The following is an 11134-nucleotide window of genomic DNA, read 5'->3' as shown; positions in this document are numbered from 1 at the left end:
CTAGAGCAGCTCTGCTGACCTGGTTCTTAGGCTGTAGAGCAGCTCCGCTGACCTGGTTCTTAGGTTCTAGAGCAGCCCTGCTGACCTGGTTTTCTGGCGCTAAAGCAGCTCTGCTGCCCTGGTTCTCTGGCTCTAAAGTAGCTCTCCTGACCTGGTTCTCTGGCTCTAGAGCAGCTCTGCTGACCCGCTTCTCTACCTCTAAGGCAGCTCTGCTGACCTGGTTCTCTGGCTCTACAGCAGCTCTGCTGACCTGGTTCTATGGCTCTACAGCAACTCTGCTGACCTGGTTCTCTCCCTCTAAAGCAGCTCTGCTGACCTGGTTCTCTGGCTCTAGAGCAGCTCTGCTGACCTGGTTCTTAGGCTGTAGAGCAGCTCCGCTGACCTGGTTCTTAGGTTCTAGAGCAGCTCTGCTGACCTGGTTTTCTGGCGCTAAAGCAGCTCTGCTGACCTGGTTCTCTGGCTCTAAAGTAGCTCTCCTGACCTGGTTCTCTGGCTCTAGAGCTGCTCTGCTGACCTGGTTCTCTGCCTCTAAAGCAGCTCTGCTGACCCAGTTCTCTGGCTCTAGAGGAGCTCTGATGACCTGGTCTATGGCTCTACAGCAGCTCTGCTGACCTGGTTCTCTGGCTCTAGAGCAGCTCTGCTGACCTGGTTCTTAGGCTGTAGAGCAGCTCCGCTGACCTGGTTCTTAGGTTCTAGAGCAGCTCTGCTGACCTGGTTTTCTGGCGCTAAAGCAGCTCTGCTGACCTGGTTCTCTGGGTCTAAAGTTGCTATCCTGACCTGGTTCTCTGGCTCTAGAGCAGCTCTGCTGACCTGCTTCTCTACCTATAAGGCAGCTCTGCTGACCTGGTTGTCTGGCTCTACAGCAGCTCTGCTGACATGGTTCTATGGCTCTACAGCAACTCTGCTGACCTGTTTCTCTCCCTCTAAAGCAGCTCTGCTGACCTGGTTCTCTGGCTCTAGAGCAGCTCTGCTGACCTGGTTTTCTGGCGCTAAAGCCGCTCTGCTGACCTGGTTCTCTGGGTCTAAAGTTGCTATCCTGACCTGGTTCTCTGGCTCTAGAGCAGCTCTGCTGACCTGCTTCTCTACCTCTAAGGCAGCTCTTCTGACCTGGTTGTCTGGCTCTACAGCAGCTCTGCTGACCTGGTTCTATGGCTCTACAGCAACTCTGCTGACCTGTTTCTCTCCCTCTAAAGCAGCTCTGCTGACCTGGTTCTTAGGTTCTAGAGCAGCTCTGCTGACCTGGTTTTCTGGCGCTAAAGCAGCTCTGCTGACCTGGTTCTCTGGCTCTAAAGTAGCTCTCCTGACCTGGTTCTCTGGCTCTAGAGCAGCTCTGCTGACCTGCTTCTCTACCTCTAAGGCAGCTCTGCTGACCTGGTTCTCTGACTCTAAAGCAGCTCTGCTGACCTGTTTCTCTCCTTCTAAACAAGCTATGCTGTCCTCGTTTTTCTGGCTCTACAGCATATCTGCTGACCTAGTTCTCTGGCTCTAGAGCAGCTCTGCTGACCCATTTCTTAGGCTCTAGATTAGTTCTGCTGACACGGTTCTCTGGATCTAGAGCAGATCTGCTGACCTGTTTCTATGGCTCTACATCAGCTCTGCTGACCTGGTTCTCAGGCTCTAGAGCAGCTCTGCTGACCGGGTTCTTAGGCTCTAGAGCAGCTCTGCTGACCTGGTTCTCTGGCTCTAGAGCAGCTCTGCTGACCTGGTTCTCTGGCTCTAGAGCTGCTCTGCTGGCCTGGTTCTTAGGCTGTAGAGCAGCTCTGCTGACCTGGTTCTCTGGCTCTACACCAGCTCTGCTGACCTGGTTCTCTGGCTTTGAAGCAGCTCTATTGACCTGGTTCTCTGGCTCTAGAGCAGCTCTGCTGACCTGGTTCAATCCCTCTAAAGCAGTTCTGCTGACCTGGTTCTCTGGCTCTAAAGCAGCTCTGCTGACCTGGTTCTCTCCCACTAAAGCAGCTCTGCGTACCTCGTTTATCTGGCTCTACAGTAGCTCTGCTGACCTGGTTCTCTGGCTCTAGAGCAGATCTGCGGACCTGGTTCTTAGGCTCTAGAGGAGCTCTGCTGACCTGGTTCTCTGGCTCTAGAGCAGCTCTGCTGACCTGGTTCTCTGGCTCTAAAGCAGGTCTGCTGACCTGATTCTAGGGTTCTAAAGCAGCTTTGCTGACCTGGTTCTGAGGCTCTAAAGCAGCTCTGCTGACCTGGTTCTCTGGCTCTAAAGCAGCTCTGTTGACCTAGTTCTCTGGCTCTAGATCAGCTCTGCTGACCTGGTTCTCTGGCTCTATAAGGGCTCTGCTGACCTGGTTCTCTGGCTCTGCAGCAGCTCTGCTGACCTGGTTCTATGGCTCTACATCAGCTCTGCTGACCTGGTTCTCAGGCTCTAGAGCAGCTCTGCTGACCGGGTTCTTAGGCTCTAGAGCAGCTCTGCTGACCTGGTTCTCTGGCTCTAGAGCAGCTCTGCTGACCTGGTTCTCTGGCTTGGAAGCATGTCTGCTGACCTGGTTCTCTGGCTCTTGAGCAGCTCTGCTGACCTGGTTCTCAGGCTCTAGAGCAGCTCTGCTGACCTGGTTCTCTGGCTCTAAAGCAGCTCTGCGGACCTAGTTCTCTGGCTCTAGAGCAACTCTGCTGACCTGGATCTATGGCACTAAAGCAGTTCTGCTGACCTGGTTCTCTGGCTTTGAAGCAGCTCTGCTGACCTGGTTCTCTGGCTCTAGAGCAGCTCTGCTGACCTGGTTCATAGGCTGTAGAGCAACTCTGCTGACCTGTTTCTCTTGCTTTACAACGGCTCTGCTGACCTGGTTCTCTGGCTTTGAAGCCGCTCTGCTGACCTGGTTCTCCGGCTCTAGAGCAGCTCTGCTGACCTTGTTCTTAGGCTCTAAAGCAGCTCTGCATTCCTGGTTCTCTGGCTCTAGAGCAGCTCTGCTGACCTGGTTCAATCCCTCTAAAGCAGTTCTGCTGACCTGGTTCTCTGGCTCTAGAGCCTATCTGCTGACCTGGTTCTCTCCCTCTAAAGCAGTTCTGCTGACCTGGTTCTCTGGCTTTGAAGCATGTCTGCTGACCTGGTTCTCTGGCTCTAGAACAGCTCTGCTGACCTGGTTCTCTGGCTCTAGAGCAGCTCTGCTGACCTGGTTCTCTGGCTCTAGAGCAGCTCTGCTGACTTGGTTCTTAGGCTGTAGAGCAGCTCCGCTGACCTGCTTCTTAGGTTCTAGAGCAGCTCTGCTGACCTGGTTTTCTGGCGCTAAAGCAGCTCTGCTGACCTGGTTCTCTGGGTCTAAAGTTGCTATCCTGACCTGGTTCTCTGGCTCTAGAGCAGCTCTGCTGACCTGCTTCTCTACCTCTAAGGCAGCTCTGCTGACCTGGTTGTCTGGCTCTACAGCAGCTCTGCTGACCTGGTTCTATGGCTCTACAGCAACTCTGCTGACCTGGCTCTCTCCTTCTAAACAAGCTATGCTGTCCTCGTTTTTGTGGCTCTACAGCATATCTGCTGACCTAGTTCTCTGGCTCTAGAGCAGCTCTGCTGACCTGGCTCTGTCTCTAATGCAGCTCTGCTGACCTGGTTTTCTGGCTCTAAAGCAGCTCTGCTGACATGTTTCTCTCCCTCTAAAGCAGCTCTGCTGACCTGGTTTCTCTGGCTCTGCAGCAGCTCTGCCTACCTGGTTCTCTGGCTCTAGAGCTGCTCTGCTGGCCTGGTTCTTAGGCTGTAGAGCAGCTCTGCTGACCTGGTTCTCTGGCTCTACACCAGCTCTGCTGACCTGGTTCTCTGGCTTTGAAGCAGCTCTATTGACCTGGTTCTCTGGCTCTAGAGCAGCTCTGCTGACCTGGTTCTCTCCCACTAAAGCAGCTCTGCGTACCTCGTTTATCTGGCTCTACAGTAGCTCTGCTAACCTGGTTCTCTGGCTCTAGAGCAGATCTGCTGACCTGGTTCTTAGGCTCTAGAGGAGCTCTGCTGACCTGGTTCTCTGGCTCTAGAGCAGCTCTGCTGACCTGGTTCTCTGGCTCTAAAGCAGCTCTGCTGACCTGGTTCTCTGGCTCTAAAGCAGCTCTGCGGACCTAGTTCTCTGGCTTTGAAGCAGCTCTGCTGACCTGGTTCTCTGGCTTTGAAGCAGCTCTGCTGACCTGGTTCTCTGGCTCTAGAGCAGCTCTGCTGACCTGGTTCATAGGCTGTAGAGCAACTCTGCTGACCTGTTTCTCTTGCTTTACAACGGCTCTGCTGACCTGGTTCTCTGGCTTTGAAGCCGCTCTGCTGACCTGGTTCTCCGGCTCTAGAGCAGCTCTGCTGACCTTGTTCTTAGGCTCTAAAGCAGCTCTGCATTCCTGGTTCTTAGGCTCTAAAGCAGCTCTGCTGACCTGGTTCTCTGGCTCTAAAACGGCTCTGCTGACCTGGTTCTCTGGCTTCGAAGCAGCTCTGCTGACCTGGTTCTCTGGCTTTGACGCATCTCTGCTGACCTGGTTCTCTGGCTCTAGAGCCTATCTGCTGACCTGGTTCTCTCCCTCTAAAGCAGTTCTGCTGACCTGGTTCTCTGGCTCTAAAGCAGCTCTGATGACCTAGTTCTCTGTCTCTATAGCAGCTCTGCAGACCTGGTTATTAGGCTCTAGAGCACCTCTGCTGACCTGGTTCTCTGGCTTTGAAGCATGTCTGCTGACCTGGTTCTCTGGCTCTAGAACAGCTCTGCTGACCTGGTTCTCTGGCTCTAGAGCAGCTCTGCTGACCTGGTTCTCTGGCTCTAGAGCAGCTCTGCTGACCTGGTTCTCTGGCTCTAGAGCAGCTCTGCTGACCTGGTTCTCTGGCTTTTAAGCATGTCTGCCAATCTGGTTCTCTGGCTCTAGAGCAGCTCTGCTGGCCTGGTTCTCTGGCTCTAGAGCAGCTCTGCTGAACTGGTTCTCTGGCTCTAGAGCAGCTCTGCTGACCTGGTTCTCTGGCTCTAATGCAGCTCTGCTGACCTGGTTCTCTGGCTCTAAAGCAGCTTTGCTGACCTGGTTCTCTGGCTCTAAAGCTGCTCTGCTGACCTAGTTCTCTGGCTCTAGAACAACTTTGCTGACCTGGCTCTATTGCGCTAAAGCAGTTCTGCAGACCTGGTTCTCTGGCTTTGAAGCAGCTCTGCTGCCCTGGTTCTCTGGCTCTAGAGCAGCTCTGCTGACCTGGTTCTTAGGCTGTAGAGCACCTCTGCTGACCTTGTTCTCTGGCTCTACAACGGCTCTGCTGACCTTGTTTTCTGGCTTTGAAGTAGCGCTACTGACCTGGTTTTCTAGCTCTAAAGCAGCTCTGCTGACCTGGTTCTCTGCCTCTAGAGCAGCTCTGCTGACCTTGTTCTTAGGCTCTAAAGCAGCTCTGCATTCCTGGTTCTTAGGCTCTAGAGCAGCTCTGCTGACTTGGTTCTAGGGTTCTAGAGCAGCTCTGCAGACCTGGTTCTAGGGTTTTAGAGCAGCTCTGCTGACCTGGTTCTAGAGCAGCTCTGCAGACCTGGTTCTTAGGCTCTAGAGCAACTCTGCTGACCTGGTTCACTGGCTCTAAAACGGATCTGCTGACCTGGTTCTATGGCTTTGAAGCATCTCTGCTGACCTGGTTCTCTGGCACTAGAGCAGCTCTGCTGACCTGGTTCTCTCCCTCTAAAGCTGTTCTGCTGACCTGGTTTTCTGGCTCTAAAGCAGCTCTGCTGACCTGGTTCTCTCCCTCTAAAGCAGCTCTGCTGACCTGGTTTCTCTGGCTCTACAGCAGCTCTGCTGACCTGGTTCTCAGGCACTTGAGCAGCTCCACTGACCTGGTTCATAGCCTCTAGAGGAGCTCTGCTGACCTGTTTCTGAAGGCTCTAAAGCAGCTCTGCTGACCTAGTTCTCTGGCTCTAGAGCAACTCTGCTGAACTGGCTCTATTGCGCTAAAGCAGTTCTGCTGACCTGATTCTCTGGCTTTGAAGCAGCTCTGCTGACCTGGTTCTCTGGCTCTACAGCAGCTCTGCTGACCTGGTTCTTAGGCTGTAGAGCAACTCTGCTGACCTGGTTCTCTGGCTCTACAGCGGCTCTAATGAACTGGTTTTCTGGCTTTAAAGCAGCGTTGCTGACCTGGTTTTCTGGCTCTAAAGCAGCTCTGCTGACCTGGTTCTCTGGATCTAGAGCAGCTCTGCTGATCTGGTTCTAGGGCTCTAGAGCAGCTCTGCTCACCTGATTCTATGGCTCTAAAGCAGCTCTACTGACTTGGTTCTCTGGCTTTGAAGCAGCTCAGCTGACCTGGTTCTCTGGCTCTAAAGCAACTCTGCAGACCTGGTTCTATGGCTCTAAAGCAGCTCTGCTGACCTGGTTCTCTGGCTTTGAAGCATGTCTGCTGACTTGGTTTTCTGGCTCTTGAGCAGATCTGCTGACCTCGTTCTCTGGCTCTACAGCAGCTCTGCTGATCTGGTTCTCTGGCTCTAGAGCAGCTCTGTTGACCTGGTTCTCTGGCTCTAGTGCAGCTCTGCTGACCTGGTTCTCAGGCACTTGAGCAGCTCCACTGACCTGGTTCTTAGCCTCTAGAGGAGCTCTGCTGACCTGTTTCTCTTGCTCTACAATGGCTCTGCTGACCTGGTTCTTTGGATCTAGAGCAGCTTTGCTGACCTGATTCTATGGCTCTAAAGCAGCTCTGCTGACTTGGTTTTCTGGCTTTGAAGCCGCGCTGCTGACCTGGTTTTCTGGCTCTAAAGCAGCTCTGCTGACCTGGTTCTCTGGCTAAAGAGCAGCGCTGCTGACCTGGTTCTTAGGCTGTAGAGCAACTCTGCTGACCTGGTTCACTGGCTCTACAATGGCTCTGCTGACCTGGTTTTCTGGCTTTAAAGCCACGCTGCTGACCTGGTTTTCTGGCTCTAAAGCAGCTCTGCTGACCTGGTTCTCTGGCTCTAGAGCATGTCTGCTGACCTGTTTCTCTGGCTCTAGAGCAGCTCTGCTGACCTGTTTCTCTGGCTCTAGAGCAGCTCTGCTGACCTGGTTCTCTGGCTCTAGAGCAGCTCTGCTGACCTGGTTCTCTGGCTCTAGAGCAGCTCTGCTGACCTGGTTCTCTGGCTTGGAAGCATGTCTGCTAACCTGGTTCTCTGGCTCTTGAGCAGCTCTGCTGACCTGGTTCTCTGGCTCTAGAGCAGCTCTGCTGACCTGGTTCTCTGGCTCTAAAGCAGCTCTGCGGACCTAGTTCTCTGGCTCTAGAGCAACTCTGCTGACCTGGATCTATGGCACTAAAGCAGTTCTGCTGACCTGGTTCTCTGGCTTTGAAGCAGCTCTGCTGACCTGGTTCTCTGGCTCTAGAGCAGCTCTGCTGACCTGGTTCATAGGCTGTAGAGCAACTCTGCTGACCTGTTTCTCTTGCTTTACAACGGCTCTGCTGACCTGGTTCTCTGGCTTTGAAGCCGCTCTGCTGATCTGGTTCTCCGGCTCTAGAGCAGCTCTGCTGACCTTGTTCTTAGGCTCTAAAGCAGCTCTGCATTCCTGGTTCTTAGGCTCTAAAGCAGCTCTGCTGACCTGGTTCTCTGGCTCTAAAACGGCTCTGCTGACCTGGTTCTCTGGCTTTGAAGCAGCTCTGCTGACCTGGTTCTCTGGCTTTGACGCATCTCTGCTGACCTGGTTCTCTGGCTCTAGAGCCTATCTGCTGACCTGGTTCTCTCCCTCTAAAGCAGTTCTGCTGACCTGGTTCTCTGGCTCTAAAGCAGCTCTGCTGACCTAGTTCTCTGTCTCTATAGCAGCTCTGCAGACCTGGTTATTAGGCTCTAGAGCACCTCTGCTGACCTGGTTCTCTGGCTTTGAAGCATGTCTGCTGACCTGGTTCTCTGGCTATAGAACAGCTCTGCTGACCTGGTTCTCTGGCTCTAGAGCAGCTCTGCTGACCTGGTTCTCTGGCTCTAGAGCAGCTCTGCTGACCTGGTTCTCTGGCTCTAGAGCAGCTCTGCTGACCTGGTTCTCTGGCTTTTAAGCATGTCTGCCAATCTGGTTCTCTGGCTCTAGAGCAGCTCTGCTGGCCTGGTTCTCTGGCTCTAGAGCAGCTCTGCTGGCCTGGTTCTCTGGCTCTAGAGCAGCTCTGCTGAACTGGTTCTCTGGCTCTAGAGCAGCTCTGCTGACCTGGTTCTCTGGCTCTAATGCAGCTCTGCTGACCTGGTTCTCTGGCTCTAAAGCAGCTTTGCTGACCTGGTTCTCTGGCTCTAAAGCTGCTCTGCTGACCTAGTTCTCTGGCTCTAGAACAACTTTGCTGACCTGGCTCTATTGCGCTAAAGCAGTTCTGCAGACCTGGTTCTCTGGCTTTGAAGCAGCTCTGCTGCCCTGGTTCTCTGGCTCTAGAGCAGCTCTGCTGACCTGGTTCTTAGGCTGTAGAGCACCTCTGCTGACCTGGTTCTCTGCCTCTACAACGGCTCTGCTGACCTTGTTTTCTGGCTTTGAAGCAGCGCTACTGACCTGGTTTTCTAGCTCTAAAGCAGCTCTGCTGACCTGGTTCTCTGCCTCTAGAGCAGCTCTGCTGACCTTGTTCTTAGGCTCTAAAGCAGCTCTGCATTCCTGGTTCTTAGGCTCTAGAGCAGCTCTGCTGACCTGGTTCTAGGGTTCAAGAGCAGCTCTGCAGACCTGGTTCTAGGGTTCTAGAGCAGCTCTGCTGAACTGGTTCTAGAGCAGCTCTGCAGACCTGGTTCTTAGGCTCTAGAGCAACTCTGCTGACCTGGTTCACTGGCTCTAAAACGGATCTGCTGACCTGGTTCTATGGCTTTGAAGCATCTCTGCTGACCTGGTTCTCTGGCACTAGAGCAGCTCTGCTGACCTGGTTCTCTCCCTCTAAAGCTGTTCTGCTGACCTGGTTTTCTGGCTCTAAAGCAGCTCTGCTGACCTGGTTCTCTCCCTCTAAAGCAGCTCTGCTGACCTGTTTCTCTCCCTCTAAAGCAGCTCTGCTGACCTGGTTCTCTGGCTCTAGAGCAGCTCTGCTGACCTGGTTCTTAGGCTGTAGAGCAGCTCCGCTGACCTGGTTCTTAGGTTCTAGAGCAGCTCTGCTGACCTGGTTTTCTGGCGCTAAAGCAGCTCTGCTGACCTGGTTCTCTGGCTCTAAAGTAGCTCTCCTGACCTGGTTCTCTGGCTTTAGAGCTGCTCTGCTGACCTGGTTCTCTGCCTCTAAAGCAGCTCTGTAGACCCAGTTCTCTGGCTCTAGAGGAGCTCTGATGACCTGGTCTATGGCTCTACAGCAGCTCTGCTGGCCTGGTTCTCTGGCTCTAGAGCAGCTCTGCTGACCTGGTTCTTAGGCTGTAGAGCAGCTCCGCTGACCTGGTTCTTAGGCTGTAGAGCAGCTCTGCTGACCTGGTTTTCTGGCGCTAAAGCAGCTCTGCTGACCTGGTTCTCTGGGTCTAAAGTTGCTATCCTGACCTGGTTCTCTGGCTCTAGAGCAGCTCTGCTGACCTGCTTCTCTACCTCTAATGCAGCTCTGCTGACCTGGTTGTCTGGCTCTACAGCAGCTCTGCTGACCTGGTTCTATGGCTCTACAGCAACTCTGCTGACCTGTTTCTCTCCCTCTAAAGCAGCTCTGCTGACCTGGTTCTCTGGCTCTAGAGCAGCTCTGCTGACCTGGTTCTTAAGCTGTAGAGCAGCTCCGCTGACCTGGTTCCTAGGTTCTAGAGCAGCTCTACTGACCTGGTTTTCTGGCTCTAAAGCAGCTCTGCTGACCTGGTTCTCTGGCTCTAAAGTAGCTCTCGTGACCTGGTTCTCTGGCTCTAGAGCAGCTCTGCTGACCTGCTTCTCTACCTCTAAGGCAGCTCTGCTGACGTGGTTCTCTGACTCTAAAGCAGCTCTGCTGACCTGTTTCTCTCCTTCTAAACAAGCTATGCTGTCCTCGTTTTTCTGGCTCTACAGCACATCTGCTGACCTAGTTCTCTGGCTCTAGAGCAGCTCTGCTAACCCATTTCTTAGGCTCTAGATTAGTTCTGCTGACATGGTTCTCTGAATCTAAAGCAGCTCTGCTGACATGTTTCTCTCCCTCTAAAGCAGCTCTGCTGACCTGGTTTCTCTGGCTCTGCAGCAGCTCTGCTGACCTGGTTCTCTGGCTCTAGAGCTGCTCTGCTGGCCTGGTTCATAGGCTGTAGAGCAGCTCTGCTGACCTGGTTCTCTGGCTCTACACCAGCTCTGCTGACCTGGTTCTCTGGCTTTGAAGCAGCTCTATTGACCTGGTTCTCTGGCTCTAGAGCAGCTCTGCTGACCTGGTTCAATCCCTCTAAAGCAGTTCTGCTGACCTGGTTCTCTGGCTCTAAAGCAGCTCTGCTGACCTGGTTCTCTCCCACTAAAGCAGCTCTGCGTACCTCGTTTATCTGGCTCTACAGTAGCTCTGCTGACCTGGTTCTCTGGCTCTAGAGCAGATCTGCTGACCTGGTTCTTAGGCTCTAGAGGAGCTCTGCTGACCTGGTTCTCTGGCTCTAGAGCAGCTCTGCTGACCTGGTTCTCTGGCTCTAAAGCAGGTCTGCTGACCTGATTCTAGGGTTCTAACGCAGCTTTGCTGACCTGGTTCTGAGGCTCTAAAGCAGCTCTGCTGACCTGGTTCTCTGGCTCTAAAGCAGCTCTGCTGACCTAGTTCTCTGGCTCTAGATCAGCTCTGCTGACCTGGTTCTCTGGCTCTATAACGGCTCTGCTGACCTGGTTCTCTGGCTCTGCAGCAGCTCTGCTGACCTGGTTCTATTGCTCTACATCAGCTCTGCTGACCTGGTTCTCAGGCTCTAAAGCAGCTCTGCTGACCTGGTTCTATGGCTTTAAAGCAGCTCTGCTGACTTGGTTCTCTGGCTCTAGAGCAGCTCTGCTGACCCAGTTCTTAGGCTCTAGAGCAGTTCTGCTGACATGGTTCTCTGGATCTAGAGCAGATCTGCTGACCTGGCTCTCTGTCTCTAATGCAGCTCTGCTGTCCTGGTTTTCTGGCTCTAGAGCTGCTCTGCTGGCCTGGTTCTTAGGCTGTAGAGCAGCTCTGCTGACCTGGTTCTCTGGCTCTACACCAGCTCTGCTGACCCGGTTCTCTGGCTTTGAAGCAGCTCTGCTGACCTGGTTCTCTGGCTCTACACCAGCTCTGCTGACCTGGTTCTCTGGCTTTGAAGCAGCTCTGCTGACCTGGTTCTCTGGCTCTAGAGCAGCTCTGCTGACCTGGTTCAATCCCTCTAAAGCAGTTCTGCTGACCTGG

The sequence above is a fragment of the Triturus cristatus genome, unplaced genomic scaffold, assembly GCF_964204655.1.
Source record: "Triturus cristatus unplaced genomic scaffold, aTriCri1.1 SCAFFOLD_222, whole genome shotgun sequence".
Lineage (NCBI taxonomy): Eukaryota > Metazoa > Chordata > Amphibia > Caudata > Salamandridae > Triturus > Triturus cristatus.
Note: the sequence above shows the minus strand (reverse complement) of the source record.